The sequence below is a fragment of the Hevea brasiliensis genome, chromosome 1 (assembly GCF_030052815.1).
Source record: "Hevea brasiliensis isolate MT/VB/25A 57/8 chromosome 1, ASM3005281v1, whole genome shotgun sequence".
Taxonomy (NCBI): Eukaryota; Viridiplantae; Streptophyta; class Magnoliopsida; order Malpighiales; family Euphorbiaceae; genus Hevea; species Hevea brasiliensis.
Window position 1 is genome coordinate 99,168,059 of NC_079493.1, and position 19,550 is coordinate 99,187,608.

Here is a 19,550-nt window from a genome sequence, read left to right on the forward strand (position 1 = left end):
GCCCATATACCCATACACAATACGAGTATGAAAACAGTATCAAACTCAAACCACCTATATATAAGATAACTGTGTTATCTCAGGTCTAAGGATTATATGCATTGATATGATATATGACAATGCATTAACAAAAGTAAACTCCATGTGCTTGTCATAAGCATCACTGGTCCGGCCTACTTATCATGTATAAGTGCCTATCATGTTTGTTATGTGGCATGAGACTCACCACTCCAACTTATTTATATCTCATATTAATACTTTGGGAACAAACATGATTACAATCTTTCTGAATAAGTCATGTCCTCTGTGAAGTATCCTCGATTGTGAACTAATTTATGATACTTGGTGCTAGAAATACTGTCACTCATATTCTTAACAACTTAAGAATAGAATTTATAATAAAATATCAATGGACCTTTTCAATTACACATAAATAGATTATGGAAACAGAAAAGTGAAATTGCTTTTGTTAATAAAATATATACAAGATACATACAAAAATGATATGCTCTAGGGCATACTACTAACAAAAACTTATTTCTAAAGTCTCTAGGAATTTCAAGAGCTTTAGAATGAATGGCAATAAAACTATATTGAAATTCAGAGGTTTCCTCACAATAATCACTATCCCCTACTACAGTATTGCATGCAGGTATTTATAGAGAATGGGTACTCAAAATAGAGGGTTAGGATTCCAGCAGGAAGAGATGGTGGGCTCAGATTTAAAAGGACGTGATCCGACATCTTAGAATTAAAGAGAATCAAGATTGAGGGTCAGGATTTGGTTCAGAATCTCTATCCTTTCATTCTTTAATTCAATGATTAGGAAATTTGCCTTACATAATGGATCCAAGGGCTGGGAGCAAAAGGTGCCGAATTAGTTATTCACTTTTGATCTGAAGGTCTCAAATCTATCCTTATAAGTGTGATCAATGGTGTAAATTGAGATGTACTGGCCTACTTTAACTGCTTGAGATCCAATGGTGAGGAGTTAATCTTACAAATTTGAGGGTCATGATTGAAAGTGATTTTGATTCTCCAAGCCCTCTGATCTCTATAGGTCATTTCTCAATTTAGCCGATCTCTTTTATGGTTGGTAAACCTGAGACTTCTTGTTCCGATCTTTCAATTCGACTCTTTCTGCATCTGATCTCTTTTCTTCCCGATCTTAATTTCTAATCCCTTCCTCATCCCTTAAAGCAATTAATTCTTCGATTACCGATGAACTGCTTTGAGTTCTGCATGTAATAAATGCCAAGGCCCTATATATACGCAGAGGAATTTCGTCCTTCACACACTCACATTCTCCCTTCTCTAGTGAATTTCTAATGTTTTACTTTTCTACTCTTGATTTTTCCGATGAGAATTCTCCCCATAACAACCATCTTAATCTTTTTTCAAATGTTTTTCTTGCCCATTGCCTGAAAATGGATGATTTAGCGATTAAAGACTTATGAGGGCATCGTCTGATGACGGTGAGGGAACTGGACTAATTGACCGATCAGGGTCAAAATTGACTATCGTGCTAATCTCAAATTGATTTACTGGTATGATCTGCAGACCAATCTCTGACAAAGGGACCGCTAATTTTAATCTTGATATCGGTGACCAACTCTTGAAGTTTATTTGGCTCCTAACCATATCAGGGGTCTCGATCATAGCTCGGTTCTGGTCGATGACATCGATAAAGACACCGAGCTTCCCATAGTCTTTGCCATAGTTGACGAGATCTACCCTCCCGATCTCCACGTATCTCTTGAACGACATCCTGGAATCGAGAGTGGTCCGAACCATAGGAGCCAGATAGGTAGAATGTAGTGAAGGGAAATTTGTAATTGTTGATCTTGAGAGATCGCCCAAATGATGTAATCTGACTTTTTTGAAATGAAATGAAGTTTTATTTATTCAAAATTGATTGTTTATTTTGTTTTATTATTGCATTATTTTTCCCGATCTCTTATAACTGTGTCTGATTTGATCTCCCAAATCACGTGCATCTATCGATCTCTTTGATTCAAAACTACTTGCTATGGTTGAACCCTCATAACTGACCTTTAACTATCTGATCGCCCTACCATGTTTCTAGAATTCTCTTTTGATGAGTCATCGAAATGGTCAGATTCTGCTAACTGATAAGTCACTTAGAGCTTCGTGAGCATTTAATGCTCGGGCAGGTATAAATAGGAAGGAGTATTGGCCATTTGCCCACTTATGTCATTTTCAGATTCCCTGAGTAACTATGACGCTGTCTCTCATTTTTTAAAGTTTTTCGGCACCAATTTACACTTCGGTAAGAGTTTTAATATTTTTTTCTATCAATTTTTATCTTTATCTTTGAAAATGAGCGATATCGACGGTCAGAGAGCTGTGAGCCCTCCCTCTATTCACATTTTATGGACGTCGGATGAAGTTGATGTGGCCAGGCTAAGTGAGCGACCTGAACCTTCCACAGCTATTATCCCGGTCCATGGTCAAGCGACTAGGTCTAAACAAGCATCGACTTCAAGAAAAAAGAACTTACCTGTGGACAAGTTACCATCGGTCCTCAGGGAGGCCGATCTCTAATCTATTAGCTAAGAGTACAACCTTCCAATCGACTCTTTTGAACTTATCAGATGCCATGGCGATCTTCGAGCTAATCATTTCTTTGATGAAACTGACCTGATCATGGTGTATGAAGAGCAATTAAATGTCGGGCATCGATTTCCCCTAGATGAATTCTATAAAGCCATTATGAAGTTCCACCATGTCTGTGTAGCCCAGGTGCATCCGAACTCCTGGCGGACCCTGGTGGCCTTCAGAGTTCTATGCCAGGCTAAAAAGCTTGAGCTCACAGTGAAGGTTTTTACTGAATTACTTAAGCTCGCTTGGCGAAAAGATGACGAATATTAGTTTTTCCAAGCCAAGCTGAACTATGGGCTCTTCACCGATCTCCCCTCCTCGTTAAAGAACCGGAAAGATCTATTTTTCATATTGAGGAGCAAGGATCCAAATGGTTTTGAGGGCATTCCACATAGCTGGCAGTATTTAGTTGCTAAATTACCAAAGAAGATCACCCTAAATAAAGATAATGATGCCATGGTGAAGGAGTTGAATGATCAGGTGACCACTCATAAGTATTCATGTCTGAATGTGGTTATGGCTGAACTAAAATGGTGGATGATGGGTGATCGCCTGTGAGAACTATGAGCTGTAACTCTCTAACCTCAGCCCCAGGATCGTTATAATCTAGATCCTTAGTCTCTTTACCTTGGTGAACTCACTAACTTATTCTTTGCGCAGGTATGGCGGGAGGTGAGACTGCAAAGGAAAGCCGTATGCAAAAGAGGGAGCTCACCCGAAAAGTACAGAGATGAAAGAAGCTGCTGCTACTACCCAGACACCGAGACAGGACTTGGTAGAAGTATCGAGCTCTCCGTTCTGACCCCCACAGCAGCTAACCTCAGAGTAGAGGTCATTCCTTCTCCACCTCGATAGGCCAAACCTCCATCTCCTCCTGTCTCTTCAAGTGCAGAAGGGGGGTCTTCCAGACTAGCCGTTAGGATGTGCTCCTGAGGAGCTCAGGTCCTCCTTTAATCTCTGGAAAGGAATTGCTCAGTTCGGAGCAATCTTGATCTGGCTGAGGTCCTGAGCACTACTATCTGTTTTCAAGAAGATCGAAATAGGATGGCCCAAGATAACATTAACAATCTCCTGACACAGATGATGAGCTTGGGTTTGGAGGCTATTGCAAACCAGCATATGATCAGAGAAAAGGCTCATCTCTTATAAAATGGGAGATTATGAAAGCGATTCAGGACGCAGTAACCGCCAAAGCCCAACTCTCAACTGCCAGTGATCACATTGCTAAGGTAAAAGATCGGGCAAAGTCTCTGAAGGAGCAGAAGCACGAAATTTATTATTTTAGAACATTGAATTCAAAAATTTTCTTCTAGGGCCTCATGCATCGTGCAAGATTCAATTTTTACCTATTGATATCAATGTTCAATTGCATATTAAACTCTTTTAATATGTATTTGGATCTATGTTTGCCATTTAAGACTTTAAAATTAACAGATTAATTCATTAGAATCCTAAATTAAATAAAAAACATATGCACTAACCTTTTGATGCACTGTACTTGTGTTTAGTACCTTTGGGAAGCACCTAGAACACCAGATTTTGTCCCTCTAGCTTGTCCACACCAAGATCACTAGTGGCAGCCCTTGAATAGCTTCTTAAGCCTTTGCAATCAATTAGAAATTGAGGTTTTGCCTTTTAGAGAGGTTGCAGATGTATATTGGACACTAGAAACGATTTGTAGCAATTTTAATTTAAGAGAATGTTGGCAATTCTCTTTGAATTGATGAGAGATGAAGAAGAAGAGAGGAAGAAGACAACAAGGGTGGCAGCACCTCTTTGAGAAAATCATATTGTTCTTTTATTCTTTCATCCTTTCCCTTATAAAGCTAGGTCATCACTTAAAACCCTTGCCATATGTCATCTTCTGATTCGCTCTTAGTTTAATTGATCCAATCACATTGTGCCAAGTGTCAAACCTAGATTTAATCTTGACTTTGATCATCTTACATGATTAAAAGACAAATGGTAAGCTTATGTGTAGTGCCATGTGTCACCATCTTAGGGTGCCACATGTCACCCTATGAAATGACCAAATTACTCTTATGTCTTAATTTTTAGTTCTCAATCCAAAATAATTATTTCTCTTCTTCTGATCAATTTATATCAAATATAAATTAATTAATTAATCTCTATTAATTAATTTCTCATAATTAAATTCATATTTAGACACTTTAAATATAAATTTAACTTATACTATACATCCAATAACCTAGATTTGGTTTCAAGCCATGCTAGGGACTTTGCAATCTTATTACAAACCAAACCTATTTAATTAATTAATTAAACTCTTTAACAAATTAATTAAATTACATTTAACTTGGTGATTACTTGTGTATGTGTGTGACTCACTAGGCTCATCACTAATTGGCAATGAGATATGATATCAACTCTTAATATCATCAAAACTCTTTTTTACCATAAATGATTTCTCTAAATCATTTTAGGTAACTTATAGATTATGGTTAACACCTAGCATAGCATGCCACAGCCACCCAATCGGTAATAAAGTTTACCTTTATGTAAAACCCCATTTGTTATGAATATTATGTTCTCTTTTAATTTTAGTTCTTGATTAAAAAGATTTTCTCATTAAAAACTCTTTTCTGATTAAATCTATCTGTCCTGGCCAGGAACTTAAATAATTAAGAACAATTATATGAATATAGAATTTTATCCCTATTTACTTAGGGTAACAGATTCCATCTTGATCAATACTTATCTACATATATAACTAGTAGGAGCTAACACATGCCCATATACCCATACACAATACGAGTATGAAAGCAGTATCAAACTCAAATCACCTATATACAAGATAACTGTGTTATCTTAGGTCTAAGGATTATATGCACTGATATGATATATGACAATGCATTGACAAGAGTAAACTCCATATGCTTTTCATAAATGTCACTAGTTCGGCCTACTTATCATGTATAAGTGCCTGTCATGTTTGTTATATGGCATGAGACTCACCATTCCATCTTATTTACATCTTATATAAATAACTTAGGAACAAACATGATTACAATCTTTCTGGATAAATCATGTCCTTATTGTGAAATATCCTCGATTGTGAACCAATTTATGATACTTTGTTCTAGAAATACTGTCACTCATATTCTTAACAACTTAATAATAGAATTTCTAACAAAATATCAATGGACCTTTTCTATTACACATAAATATATTATGTAAATGCAAAAGTGAAAATTCGTTTTATTAATAAAATATGTACAAGATACATACTAAATGATATGCTATAGGGCATATTACTAACAGTCTCGTGAAGAAAGGATAGACGAATTGGAGTGGGAACTTGAAGACGCTTAGGCCTGCCAATCTGCCGATCTCACTTAATTTACTGAAGAGATTAAAGCGAAGGAGGAAAAGGCCCTAGCGAGAGAGGCTGGTGCTTATGTGAATGCCCATAGCGATCTTTTGGCCGAACTCGTGAAGCGCTATCATGAAGAAGACTTCTCCTGGATGGAGAAGCTCATCTCGAGGGTTAAATATGAGAGCAAGGAAGAGCCTGAGAGAGAGAGGAGAGAGAGAGAATGTCAAGATCGAAAATGTAACTGAAGAGCAGGTTAGGGAAGAGCCTGAGTGAGAGAGGAGAGAGAGAATGTCAAGATCGAAAATGTAACTGAATAGCAGGTTAGGGAAGACCCTCCTACTGAATAACTTTTGTATAATTTTTCCTTGGAATAAATTTTAATTTCTTTAGTGATCGGTTCCTGATGAGATTGGAAAAATACCAAACTAAGAACGAATGAGCGTTAACTCAATTCCCAATTAATTGGATAAGTCCAAACACAAAGTTTACGATCGGTTATCGAGCATGACTGCTTAAAGAGCTTGGTAAACATTAAGCGCAAAGATGAGATTAGAAAACCTTTGAAAAGAAATGATTTGAGCCCAGGTCTTGGTCCAATTTTGTTAGGTTCAGGATCACTTACAAATCGGATAAGATATTAATTTGAATAATGCGAGCGAGACCTAATCGTAAAACTACCTAGAATTACCTGAAGTTTGTGGTTACGGGATTAGAAAACACAATGCAAATTCCGGTGGTTCGACAATAGGTCGAATAAACATAGGGATCGGAAAATACTTAATTTGTTCATGAGATCGGATAGACTCTGGATTTACTATTCATCTAAAAACAAGTTATTTTGGATTTGGAGAAAATGACTTGAGGTCAAGTAAATGGTAGAGATTGGATAAAACACCTGCGAGGGAGATCGGCTAAAATGAGAGTCATGACTAGAGATCGGCCCAAAATGTGGTGCCTACAGCTACCCCTCTTTTCATGTTTTCTATTAGGGAGAATAAAATTCTCTCGTATAGAAATCATGTAAAGATATAGAACCATATTTTGGGCGGCTAAAATGCTAGAAATTAATATCAACCTGTATCTTGAATCCAGAGGTTAATAACTAGAAATTTAAAATCAACTTAGATCTTGAATCTAGAGGTTGATGACATGAATTAAAATCAACTTGGATCTTGAATCCAGAGGTTGATGGCAGGAAATTTAAAATCTGAAAATTAAAATCAACTTGGATCTTGAATCTAGAGGTTGATAACTGAAAATTTAAAATCAACCTGAATATTAAATCCAGAGATTGATAAATGGAAATTTAAAATCTAAAAATTGAAATCAATTTGGATCTTAAATCCAGATATTGATAACTGGAAATTTAAAATCAACTTAGATCTTGAATCTAGGGATTGATAATTGGAAATTAAAATTCTGAAAATTAAAATCAACTTGGATCTTGAATCCAGAGGTTGATAACTGGGAATTTAAAATCAACTTAGATCTTGAATCCAGAGGTTGAAATTCAATCCAGGGGTTAATGACATGAATTAACATCAACTTGGATATTCAATCCAGAGGTTAATGGTAGGAAATTTAAAATCTGAAAATTAAAATCAACTTGAGTCTTTGATAAGTGCATAATTAATATTTTTACTCCCATCACATTTAGTGCTTCTAGGGTATTTTTATGCCTAATTCAGTTGATTAAAATACAATTATCAATTAGGCATATTTTTAGAGAGTTGTTGGAATAATTGTGTTAAATTGAGAAAATTTCAGCATTTGCATTAATTTGACATTTGCTGTATTTTTTAGGTGTTTCTAAAGTTGTGGGTCTCCAAATCTAATGTTGTTTAATTCATTGAAAAACTAAGTCAGAGCACTACAAATGACAAAAGGGACCAAAGCCCAAATCAATCTCCAAGTTTGTCAAAATTAGCTATGGATCTATTACAAAAGCCCACACTTGATGTGTCATGACCAGTTTTGGGATTTATTTTATATCTCGAGCTCCAGATGTCCAAATGAAGCAAACCTAGGCCCAATTGAACATTAAGAATCACCTCTACAATTTCTATGAAGGGCTAAAGAAAAGACTACATTGTTTTGGTGGTTAAAAACGGCAATGAAGTCAAATTTATGGGCTGGATACTCTGTCAAAATCAGTTTCAGTTTTTGGCCCATAACTTGGGCTATAGACCTCTGATTTGCGCAAATGAGTACTCATTGGAAAGCTAAGAATTAGGGCTACAACTTTTTTGAAGAAGTCAGAGACAGAATCAAAAAGAAAGTGCCTGAAAATTGGCCATGATTGCAAATTAAAGAATCTGTCTTTTTGAATTTCAAAAATTTTCCAAGTTTGGTTCTTATCTGTGGATTAGGTTTTTTATTATAAAGCTCATCTTTGGTAGCAACGGACATTCATTCAGACCATGAAGACCTTCAACACACCGTCATTCACACCTTCATTCTCCATTCATGCCCATAGTTTTAGATTTCTTCATTATTTCTTTATTTTTCTGTAAGCCATAAACATGAGCGGCTAAGTTTTTAAATTTAGTTCAAGGGATTCTAGTTCTTATGTATGATTTGTGAGACCAGGTTCTTAATTTAAATTATGCCTTTTTGAATATCTATTATTTCTTGATTTTATTATTTTTGATTTATTGAATGATTTGCTAAAAAGGCCTATTAGTTAATTGTTTGATGTGATTAATTGCTAGTTCATCTTCATAACCCGTAATTGTTGTATAAGATTGAATGTGAGTAACCATTAGCTTTTATTGATTACTATCCATGTTTTCAATAATAACCTAAAGAAACAATAGGATGAATTAAATGATTTATGCTTTATAAATCATTGTTCAGCTTAACTACTTCCTGTTGTTGAAGCAGTTATTAATTTAATGAGGATTGCTTAATACCAATTCAGTTAATAATTAGAGTAAATAAGAGTGCTGGGCTCGAATTGATGAGTATAGGGAAGTTAGGGGTTTTGCCTCGCTGTTTGGTAAATCTACGTTAAGTATGCAATAAGAGATAATTATATTTTTTTGTCTATGATCAAGTCATGCATTGGAATGCGAATTACCTTAGACTGAAGTTTGTTTAAATTGAGAGTTTTATATCCAAATTTAGTTCTTTAATTTCTGAACTTGATTTCTTCTTATTTAGTGTTACAGGCCCCCCCCCCCCCAATCTTTGTTCTTTTTTTGTTACACACATGCATAAAATTTAGTAACTCAGTCTCTAGGGTTTGACCTGGATTACCACTTATTGCATTCATTCATAAAATATCTCATTACCGGTAATTTCAGTTAATTTTTTATGAAATCGGTAACCATCAAAAAAATTTTAGTGCTGTTTCTAGGGACTGCAGGTTTATTGGATTTCGTGTTTTTAGTGTTAGGATATTTTGTTATTAACTCTATTTGTGAAGTGTTGCTATTTTCAGTGAAAATTACGGTGTTAATATTTATCGACATAATTTTGGTTGAATTAGGAGGGCGTTCTATACTTGTTTTGAAGGAAACGACGTTTTGAATTGGTCCCCCCTCTTGAGGCCAAATTCCATCATTTTCTAGGGTTTTGGGGCATTTTTTTGTTTTTTAGTTTGATTTTTTTTGTTTATGATAAGAACTTCTCAATCTGGTGAGTTGCTCTTTAATCCAGAAGTAGAAAAAACAGCTAAATAATTGAGAAAATTGGCTAAGCAAGCTAAGCAGATCCCGAGTACATATGAAGGAGTCCAATCTCCAAGGGAATTAAGTTCAAATTCGAATTCAGATTCCAAAAATGAAACCATGGCTGCTAGGACTTTGAAAGAGTTAGTTGCTCCTAATCTAAACTAACAGCCTTTATGTATGCAATTCCCTACTTTAAACGTTGCTTTTGAGTTAAAGTCTGGACTAATCCATTTGTTGCCTAAGTTTCATGGTCTTTCAGGTAAGGATCCACATAAGCATTTAAAGGAATTTCATGTTGTGTGTTCCAGCATGAAACCTCAAGGAGTTTCAAAGGACTAGACTAAGCTTCAAGCTTTCCCTTTCTCACTGGAAGGCACAACTAAGGATCGGTTGTATTACCTTCCTTCTGGATCTGTCAACTCATGGAATGAGATGAAGCAGATATTTTTGGAGAAGTATTTTTTTGCTTCCTATGCTGCTTACATAAGAAAAGAAATTTGTGGCATCCGACAGTACAATGAAGAAAGTTTGTATGAGTATTGGGAGCGATTCAAGAAGCTGTGTGCAAGTTGTCCTCATCATCAAATAAGTGAGCAGCTTTGATTCAATATTTCTATAAGAGACTTTTACCAATGGACCGCAGTATGATAGATGCTACTAGTAGAGGAGCTTTGGTTAACAAGACACCAGAAAAAGCAAGGAGGCTGATTGCTAACATGGCAGCAAACTCTCAGCAGTTTGGGATGAGATTGGATCACACACCTAAGAAGGTTAATGAGGTAAGTACATCTAACCTTGAGAAATAGATTTCTAATTTAACTTCTTTGGTGAGGCAGTTGGCTATAGGGAACATGCAAATAGTTAAGGTATGTGGAATTTGTTCGAGTTTGGGTCATGCTACTGACATGTGTCTTGCGTTACAAGAGGATGAATTAATGCAACATGCTAATGCAGTAGGAAATTATGGACAACCACAACGCAGGTATGACCCCTTTTCTAATACTTATAATTTAGGATGGCGAGATCATCCCAATTTGAGTTATGGGAATCAACCAGTACAAAACTGATATCAGCAGCAGAGACCACAAGTGAATCAACCACCTTCACTCCCCTCAAATCAAGGTATGTCACTCGATGAAATTGTTAAGGCTTTGGCTAGAAATACACAACGGTTTTAATAGGAAGCCAAAAATAGCATTCAAAACATAGAGAGGCAGATTGGTCAGTTAGCTTCATCTATGAGTATGCTTGAAGCTCAAGGTTATGGAAAGCTTCCATTACAAACAGTTATGAATCCCAGAGAAAATGCAAGTTCTATAGTGTTGCGGAGTGAGAAAGAAGTTGATAATCAGACTCTACATGAGTCAATGAAAAAGAAGAAGCAAGGAGCAAAAGAGTCCGAAGTTCCTAAAGTTGAGGTAAATATTAAACTTGAACTGAATAAGGCTAATAATTCTATTCTCCCTCCATTCCCTAGCAGGTTGGCCAAGATTAAGAGAGAAGAACAAGAGAAAGAGATTTTAGAGACTTTCAGAAAGGTAGAGGTTAATATACCTTTACTTGATGCGATTAAACAAGTCCCCAAGTATGCTAAATTCCATAAGGAATTATGTACTACAAGGTGCAAGTTGAGGAATAATGAGAAGATCAGTGTTGGGGAAAATGTGTCAGCATTAATTCAGCGAAAATTACCCCCCAAGTGTAAGGATCCAGGTTCGTTTTCTATTCCCTGCAAAATAGGTGATTCTAGATTTGAACATGCAATGGCAGATTTAGGAGCATCTATTAATGTTATGTCATATTCAGTTTTTCAAACTTTAAATTTGGGTCCATTGAAAGAAACCAATGTCATTATTTAGTTAGCTGATCGTTCTAATGTTTACCCATTAGGAGTAGTTGAGGATGTTTTGGTGTAAGTTGGAAAGTTGATTTTTCCTATAGATTTCTACATTTTGGATATGGAGGATAATGCTCCCTCACCAAACTAAGCTTTTATTTTGTTTGAAAGACCTTTCCTAAAAACTACCAGGACAAAAATTGATGTGGATGATGGTACCTTAACTATGGAGTTTGATGGAGAGACTGTCAAATTTAATATCTTTGATGCTATGAAGTATCCTGCTAATGATCATTCTATCTTTTCTATTGATGTTATTGATACATTTGTGCAGGATGTTTTTGAGTTAAGCATGGAGGATGAGTTAGAAAGAAAATTATAATTGCATGAATTAGAAGAAATTCGACTTGAGGCATATGAGAATTCTAGGATCTATAAAGAAATGACAAAGGCATTCCATGACAAACTAATTCTAAGAAAGTAGTTTGTGATTGGGTAAAAAGTTTTGTTGCATAATTCTAGATTGAAGCTGATGCCTGGTAAGTTGCGTTATCGTTGGATTGGCCCCTTTATTGTTACTAATGTGTTTCCTTATGGTGCAGTTGAAATTCAAAGTTTAGGAACTAACATGGTGTTCAAGGTCAATGGTTATAGACTCAAGCCATTTTATGAGGGGTTTCAGGAGCATTCATTGGAGGAGCTCAAATTGAGTAACCCAACTTATTTGGATTAAGGAGCTTTGCCATGTTGAGCTAACGATGTTAAACAAAGGCACTACTTGGGAGGCAACCCATGGGTGGCTCATTAGCCACAATCTGATTTGTTTTCTTTCCCTTATCTTATTTTATTCTCTAGGATTTTTTTCTTTTGCATTTGGGCTTTACATTGGGGACAATGTGAGTTTTAAGTGTGGGGAAAAGGTTTTCAAATTTTCAATGGTTTATAGAGTTCTTATGTTATGAAAAAAATTAATGAAGTTTGAGATATGCATAACATGATTGAATCAATGAACTTGCATATTCAGGCTTATAATTAACTTGAGTTTTGATTTTGATTAGTTGATAAGCTAAAATTGGTGGACGATGAAAAACATTTCTTGTGTGAGTTTTTTTTTAGCCTTGATTTAAATTGACCTCTTATATGTCAATCTTTTTTTTTTTTTTTTGTGAGTGTTATTCATTCATGATTTGTTACTCTAGAACTTGCTTTTAATCCAATTGAGGTCACATGATTATATGCACATGTAAAAATGATAAAGGCAAATTAGGATTTAATCATTTTTACCTTAAAAAGCCAACCTTATGTATTGACTTTAGTGAGACCCTTTGAGCTTAAATTATACCTTTTCTTTGTTGAAACTTGGAATATGAGCCTAAACCTTATTCCTTTTATCCTCTTTATCACCTGAGAACTAATAGAATATTTGAAATGCAATTGGATTTTAACAATATTGTATGGGATGTAATATGTGAGTTGTTGGTTTTTTATGCAAAAAAAAAAAAGCAAAAACAAAAAAACAAAAAAACAAAAAAGTAAAAGAAGAAAAAGAAGAAGAAGTTGAAAAGAAATAATTGGCATGGGTGCTAATGCTACATGGTAAAAAAAAAAAAAAAGAAAAAAATGATTTGGGATTTTTTTTTTGGACTTTATTGACATATATGTGAAGGGAAAGAATAGAAGAAATAAAGATTATTTCAATGTTCTATTAGTTCTTTCTTTAGCTTCATTTAACCTTATTTCCATACCTTTACCTTAGCCCCATTACAACCAATTTTAAAGACCTTTTGATTTATGTTATGCATATGAAATAAGTGACAGAGATTGGATGAATAAGCAAGCATATGGTAGTTTCATTCCATGAATTGAATTTGAGTGCATGTTTTAAACCCTCCTAAACACTTGAGTGATTTGAGTGTCATGTGAGTGTCCACCATTTTTAGTGAGCCACTTTTTGAAAGATAAATTTTTGTTAATTTCAGCTTGACTTTGTTAAGATACTTTTGGTTCATGATATGTTATGCTTCTTGATTTCTTATCATTTGTTTTATAGTGTATAAATTCTGTGTTTCATTGAAATTTTTAGATTGGTTTAGTTTAGTGTTGCCCGAGGACGTGCAAAAATCTAAGTGTGGGGGAATTTTGATAAGTGCATAATTAATATTTTTACTCCCATCATATTTAGTGCTTCTAGTGTATTTTTATGCCTAATTTAGTTGATTAAAGTATAATTATCAATTAGGCATATTTTTAGAGAGTTGTTGGAATAATTGTGTTAAATTGAGAAAATTTCAACATGTATATTAATTTGACCTTTGCTGTATTTTTCAGGTGTTTCTAAAGTTGTGGGTCTCTAGATCCAATGCTGTTTAATTCAATGAAAAACTAAGTCAGAGCACTACAAATAACAAACAGGGATCAAAGCCCAAATTAGTCTCCAAGTTTGTCAAAATTAGCTATGGATCTATTACAAAAGCCCACACTTGATGTGTCATGACCAGTTTTGGGATTTATTTTATATTTAGAGCTCCAATTATCCAAATAAAGCAAACCTAGGCCCAATTGAACCTTAAGAACCACCTTTACAATTTCTATGAAGGACTGAAGACAAGACTACATCGTTTTGGTGGTTAAAAATGGCAATAAAGTCAAATTTATGGGCTGGATACTCTGTTAGAACCAGTTTCGATTTTTGGCACATAAGTTGGGCTATAGACCTCCAATTTGGGCAAATGAGTACTCGTTGGAAAGCTAAGAAGTAGGGCTACAACTTTCTTAAAGAAGTTAGAGACAGAATCGGAAGGAAAGTGGCTGAAAATTGGCCATGATTGCAGAGTAGAGAATTTATCTTTTTAAATTTCAAAAATTTTCTAAGTTTGGTTCTTATCTATGGATTAGGTTTTTTATTATAAAGCTCATCTTTGGCAGTAGCGGACATTCATTCAGACCTTAAAGACCTTTAACACACCGCCATTCACACCTTCATTCTCCATTCACGTCCATAGTTTTAGATTTCTTCATTATTTCTTTATTTTTCTGTAAGCCATAAACATGAGCAGCTAAGTTTTTAAATTCAGTTCAAGGGATTATAGTTCTTATGCATAAGTTTTGAGACCAAGTTCTTAATTTAAATTATGCCCTTTTGAATATCTATTGTTTCTTGATTTCATTGTTTTTGATCTATTAAATGATTTGCTAAAAAGGCCTATTATTTAATTGTTTGATGTGATTAATTGCTAGTTCATCTTGATAACCCATAATTGTTGTGTAAGATTGAATGTGAGTAGCCATTAGGTTTTATTGATTATAATCTAAGTTTTCGATAATAACCTAAAGAAATAATAGGATAAATTAAATGATTTATGATTTATAAATAGTTGTTCAGCTTAACTACTTCCTGTTCTCAAAGCAGTTATTAATTTGATGAGGATTGCTTAATACCAATTCAGTTAATCATTAGAGTCAACAAGAGTGCTGGGTTTGAATTGATGAGTATAGGGAAGTTAGGGGTTTTACCTCGTTGTTTGGTTAATCTACGTTAATTATTCAATAAGAGATAATTGTATTTCTTTTGTCTATGATTGAGTCATGCATTGGAATGCGAATTACCTTGGACTGAAGTTTGTTTAAATTGAGAGTTTTATATCTAAATTATCTCTTTAATTTCTGAACTTGATTTCTTCTGATTTAGTGTTACAACCCCCCCCCTCCCCCCCCTAATCTTTGTTATTTTTCTATTACACACGTGCACGAAATTTAGTAACTCAGTCTCTAGGGTTTGACCTAGATTACCACTTATTGCATTCATTTAGAAAAATATTCTATTACTGGTAATTCTAGTTAATTTTTGGTGGAATTGGTAACCATCAGTCTTGAACACAGAGGTTGATAACAAGAAATTAAAATCAACTTGGATCTTGAATCCAGAGTTTGATGATGTAAACACCCCTCACCCGTCTATAGTGTAGCTGAGCAAGGCGTGCTACATTCGGTGCCGGAGCACCCTATCTTATCTTACTTTATTATTTTAGTAATTTTAAACTCATTATATTTTAAAATAATTCATATTCTATGGAGAAACTAACAGAGTTTCTCCTATTTTATTTCCAGTTGGCATACTTCATTATTCACTTGCTTAAAATTTTCAATAATATTTTACAATAAAAATCTCAAAAATTGTTCTCATAACCATCTCATATTTCAAATCTCAATCATATATCTCAATTGCATGTTCATTTCCATGCATTTCCATTCATGCACAATTTATATATATAAATTCTCAAGTTTCATTAATTTACATGATTAACAAATTAACTACAGTTCCATAATCTATATTTCAACATACAATTCATAGTTTACATTATAAATAATAGCTAATTATAATGTACAAAATACATAATATGATCTATATGGGCCCTATCTACATGCATTGCTGAGGAGGTGACAACCTTTGACATTCTGCAGATTAGAACTCCAAAAGCCCTGTTTAGTATTCGATGGGCTTTAACTTCATTACCTGTACGAGGAAACAAATCCATCACACTAAGCATTGCTGCTTAGTGGTGCAATAATATAACAAGAAATAATGTATGCAAATAAAAATAATTGGAGCATATTTTCTATACTCAAGAATTTTACTGGGTTCATATGAAATTTGCCATACAGTATATTTTTCGTCATTTATGTTGTTCTCTAGAATCTCTTCTGTCATAAATTTACAATAATCATTTATATAATGTACAAATAAATCTAAATATTTAGTTTATATTTATATTATTATGGAGGATGAATTTCTAATAATTACTTACATTATGCTTATTTTGCTAGTATTTCATTTACTCTCTTAATATTTTCTATGTGTTGTGGATCATTTCATAATAATTAAATTCTTAATACTAGTTTAATACCTTTCAGATTTTTCTCACTTATTTATTTAGTTTCTAATATTTTTAACTTATTTCAATAAATTTCACTGCCCAGGTAACCTATGACAGGCTGACTAAACTAGATAACGGGTCGGTGGCATTGGACACCGCGGTGCCTTGGGCCGTCATACCATGGGATGTAGAACGTCAACCACGTATGCAGTCAGTATGGTTAAAAAGCCATGATAACACATAATTGGGCATAAAAGCCATGAGTGCGGGCATAAAGCCATAAGTGCGTGCATAAAGCCATGAATGCTAGCATAAAGCCATGAGTACGGGCATAAAGTCATAAATACAGGCATAAAGCCTTTCACAGTACTGCTAAAACAATATCCTATTGGCATGCCAATCTATCTAATCTGACACACGTGTCTAGGTAATACATGGGCACATTAGTACCATTAATTGTTAATATATTGTGTTTTATAACTTCATTATTTCATGATAAATTTCAATTATAATTTATACACTCATTTGATCATTTATATGATCACAATTCACATCAATTATCCTTTTATACCATTGTACTCAAAGTACTTTTCCTTTCTACAATAATGAGAGCTAATGTCTCATTCATACATTAATATGATTCATTTATTCATTCATTATGTTATTCATATTGATCACAATTCAAAACAATGGTTCACATGTACTATTGTATTCAAAACATTTTTCCTTTCTCATTTATACATTTAAAAGTCTACTTATGTAATTACAAATTTTATATTTCAAGTTGATTACTAATATTTTATTAATTCTAGTTGTGATGGGCATATGAGCCCTAACTACCTATTCACATCAATTAGGTGACTTACTTTTCATGTTTCAAGCAATCCATGAACTTTTCATGGATTTCAAATTTATGGCCTTAATTTTCCTTTAACAATTTTGACTAAGATGCATAGTCCACATTTGTCATACAAATCTAAGCATTTAAGCTTAGAATTGGTTTTAGGTCTTCATCTTAATTTGCTAATCATTTTGATTACTATTTACCTTACTAGTTAACCAAAATGTTAACTTTTTCATACTTAATGGATATCTTAATTCTAATTACACCAAGATCCCACATTTTGAGTTTTACATTTGTTAGTATTAATTACCAATTGCAATTTAAAGTCCCCTAGATGCATTTCTAAATTTTCAGTTTTGATTACCAAAGTTTACTGTTCTATTGGACAATTCTACAGTGGAAATTAGGCTAACTTTTCTTCATCAAAGTTGTTCCTTATTGTGTCTAGTTACATTTCACTTTTTGAATCACTCCATTTGGAGTATTTTAGCTCAAGTTATGGGCTAAACACCATAACTGGCCGGATTGCAATTTTTCTAGAATTTCTAGGCAGAATAAATTCTACAGTTTTTGTGTACTGACTGCAGGTCAGTTTCTGGATATGTTATGATCAAAATTTGGGTTTGTTTCATTCATAAAAGTTGTAGGGCTATGTCTCAGCTTTCTACTGGTAAAATTTCAGATCAATTGAACTTTTCTACACTTATTTATGACCATTTGAACAAATATTGTTCATTTGGTCATTTTGCCTAGCAGAATGTAAGTTACCCGGATTTAGTCAATTTTTAGGGCATCCTAAGTTTAGTTTCTGGACACGGTTCCTTCATCAAAGTTGTGCCATTATGTGTTTAGTTTCATGTTCGATTGGTTTTGCACCAATTGAACCTACACAACCCAAGTTATGGCCAAGTAACCATAACTGGTTCATTTCCTGATTCTGTCTCTTTAATTAGGTAGATTTTGGCATTATCTTTTTCCAATTTAATTGGACACATTGTAATAACTTTTAGGCTTAGTGTTCCCATATAATTTGTTTCCCTATGTCTTATAGTCACTCAAAAATTTTAATTATAATTTTCTAAGTTTTGTAGAATTAATTATACTAATTTAATTAGCCTAGATTCCAGTACCCTATGGATTTCGGGTTCCAGTTCAGGTCAGTGACTGCAAGTGGATTTTTAGGGTTCTTACATTCATAATTTGAGGAAGGTTTCTAAAACAAAGTTAGATCTCTGTGTCTTAGGTTTCTGAAAAGGTATGGCTCATCCTACATAGAGTTTTCTGGTGAAAGATATGCTATAAACACTAATATGGGGTCAGATGAAATTGGATAAATTTCCAGGTTTGGATGTACTAAGTACTTTCAAGCATTTGACCTAATTCCTTTGGATTCTGGGTTTTGGTCGAAAGACCAATATTGTAGGCTTATTTCTTATAAAACTTTTTCCATTGGTTTCATTGCATTAGGATTTTTATAAACCAAGTTATGGCCATTTTGCCAAAAATGGTCGAGTGCGCTTTAGTCCAAGAAATTCTGGGTAGAATGGTTATGGTCAGTTTGGTTACCTCACTTGGGCCAATAATTTCATTTGGTTAAAGGCATTTCTGGGCTTGGTGTTCTTAATGAAAGTTGTAGTCCTATGTCTAATCTTTCCAATGACACAAAAATCAGGTCATTTGGACCTGTCTAGAGGAAGTTATGGCCAAATGAACATGTTCATTTGGTATTTTTTCTGGGTTTAGTGTTTGGATTTTCGGATTGGGACAGTAAATTGGTCAAGATTTGGACAGAATTTGGGCATTGTTTCTTCATGAAAAATGAGGCATTTTGAGTCTAGTTTCACTTTCAATTGGCCTCATACCAATTGGAGTCACACAATTTCAGTTATAGCTCAAACAAGGCACTGGACTCATAGGTCCTAATTTCCTACATAAGAACAATACTCCCAATTTTCAATTCCACCCAACTTTTAAACTTCAATTCACATTTATAACACTTCTAATAGTCAATAATCAACCTCAACATCATCAAATTCAAGTCACAACACAAAATTCCAAATTTTAGCAAACCCTAAATCAACTTGCATAAATTTTAAATTCTAAGAGAATTTCTAGCACTAACCTTATTCTTCTAGCTCCAAGCAACCTTCAATCAACCCAACACTTGATTCACCTCTTTGGGGCTGCCAACTATATTTTTCTTTCACTTTTCTTCCCACTTTCCTTGGGTTTTATGGCTGGCTATAGAGGTTTATCAAGGCTGGCAACTAATTTTGTGAAGGAAGGTAATGGTTTGGAAGCTTGAAATTGTGTTTTAATGATAGGAAAATGAAAGAATTTGAGAGGAAAATGGAGAAGAGAG

General features: G+C 34.2%; 1 non-coding gene across 1 annotated transcript; it reads right to left on the bottom strand.

Annotated features, from left to right (window-relative positions):
* Positions 1-10,114: 10,114 nt before the first annotated feature.
* Positions 10,115-10,220, bottom strand: LOC131169568 (small nucleolar RNA R71). Its single transcript, XR_009140492.1, has one exon. It is a non-coding gene; the product is annotated as a small nucleolar RNA R71 (small nucleolar RNA).
* Positions 10,221-19,550: the final 9,330 nt, after the last annotated feature.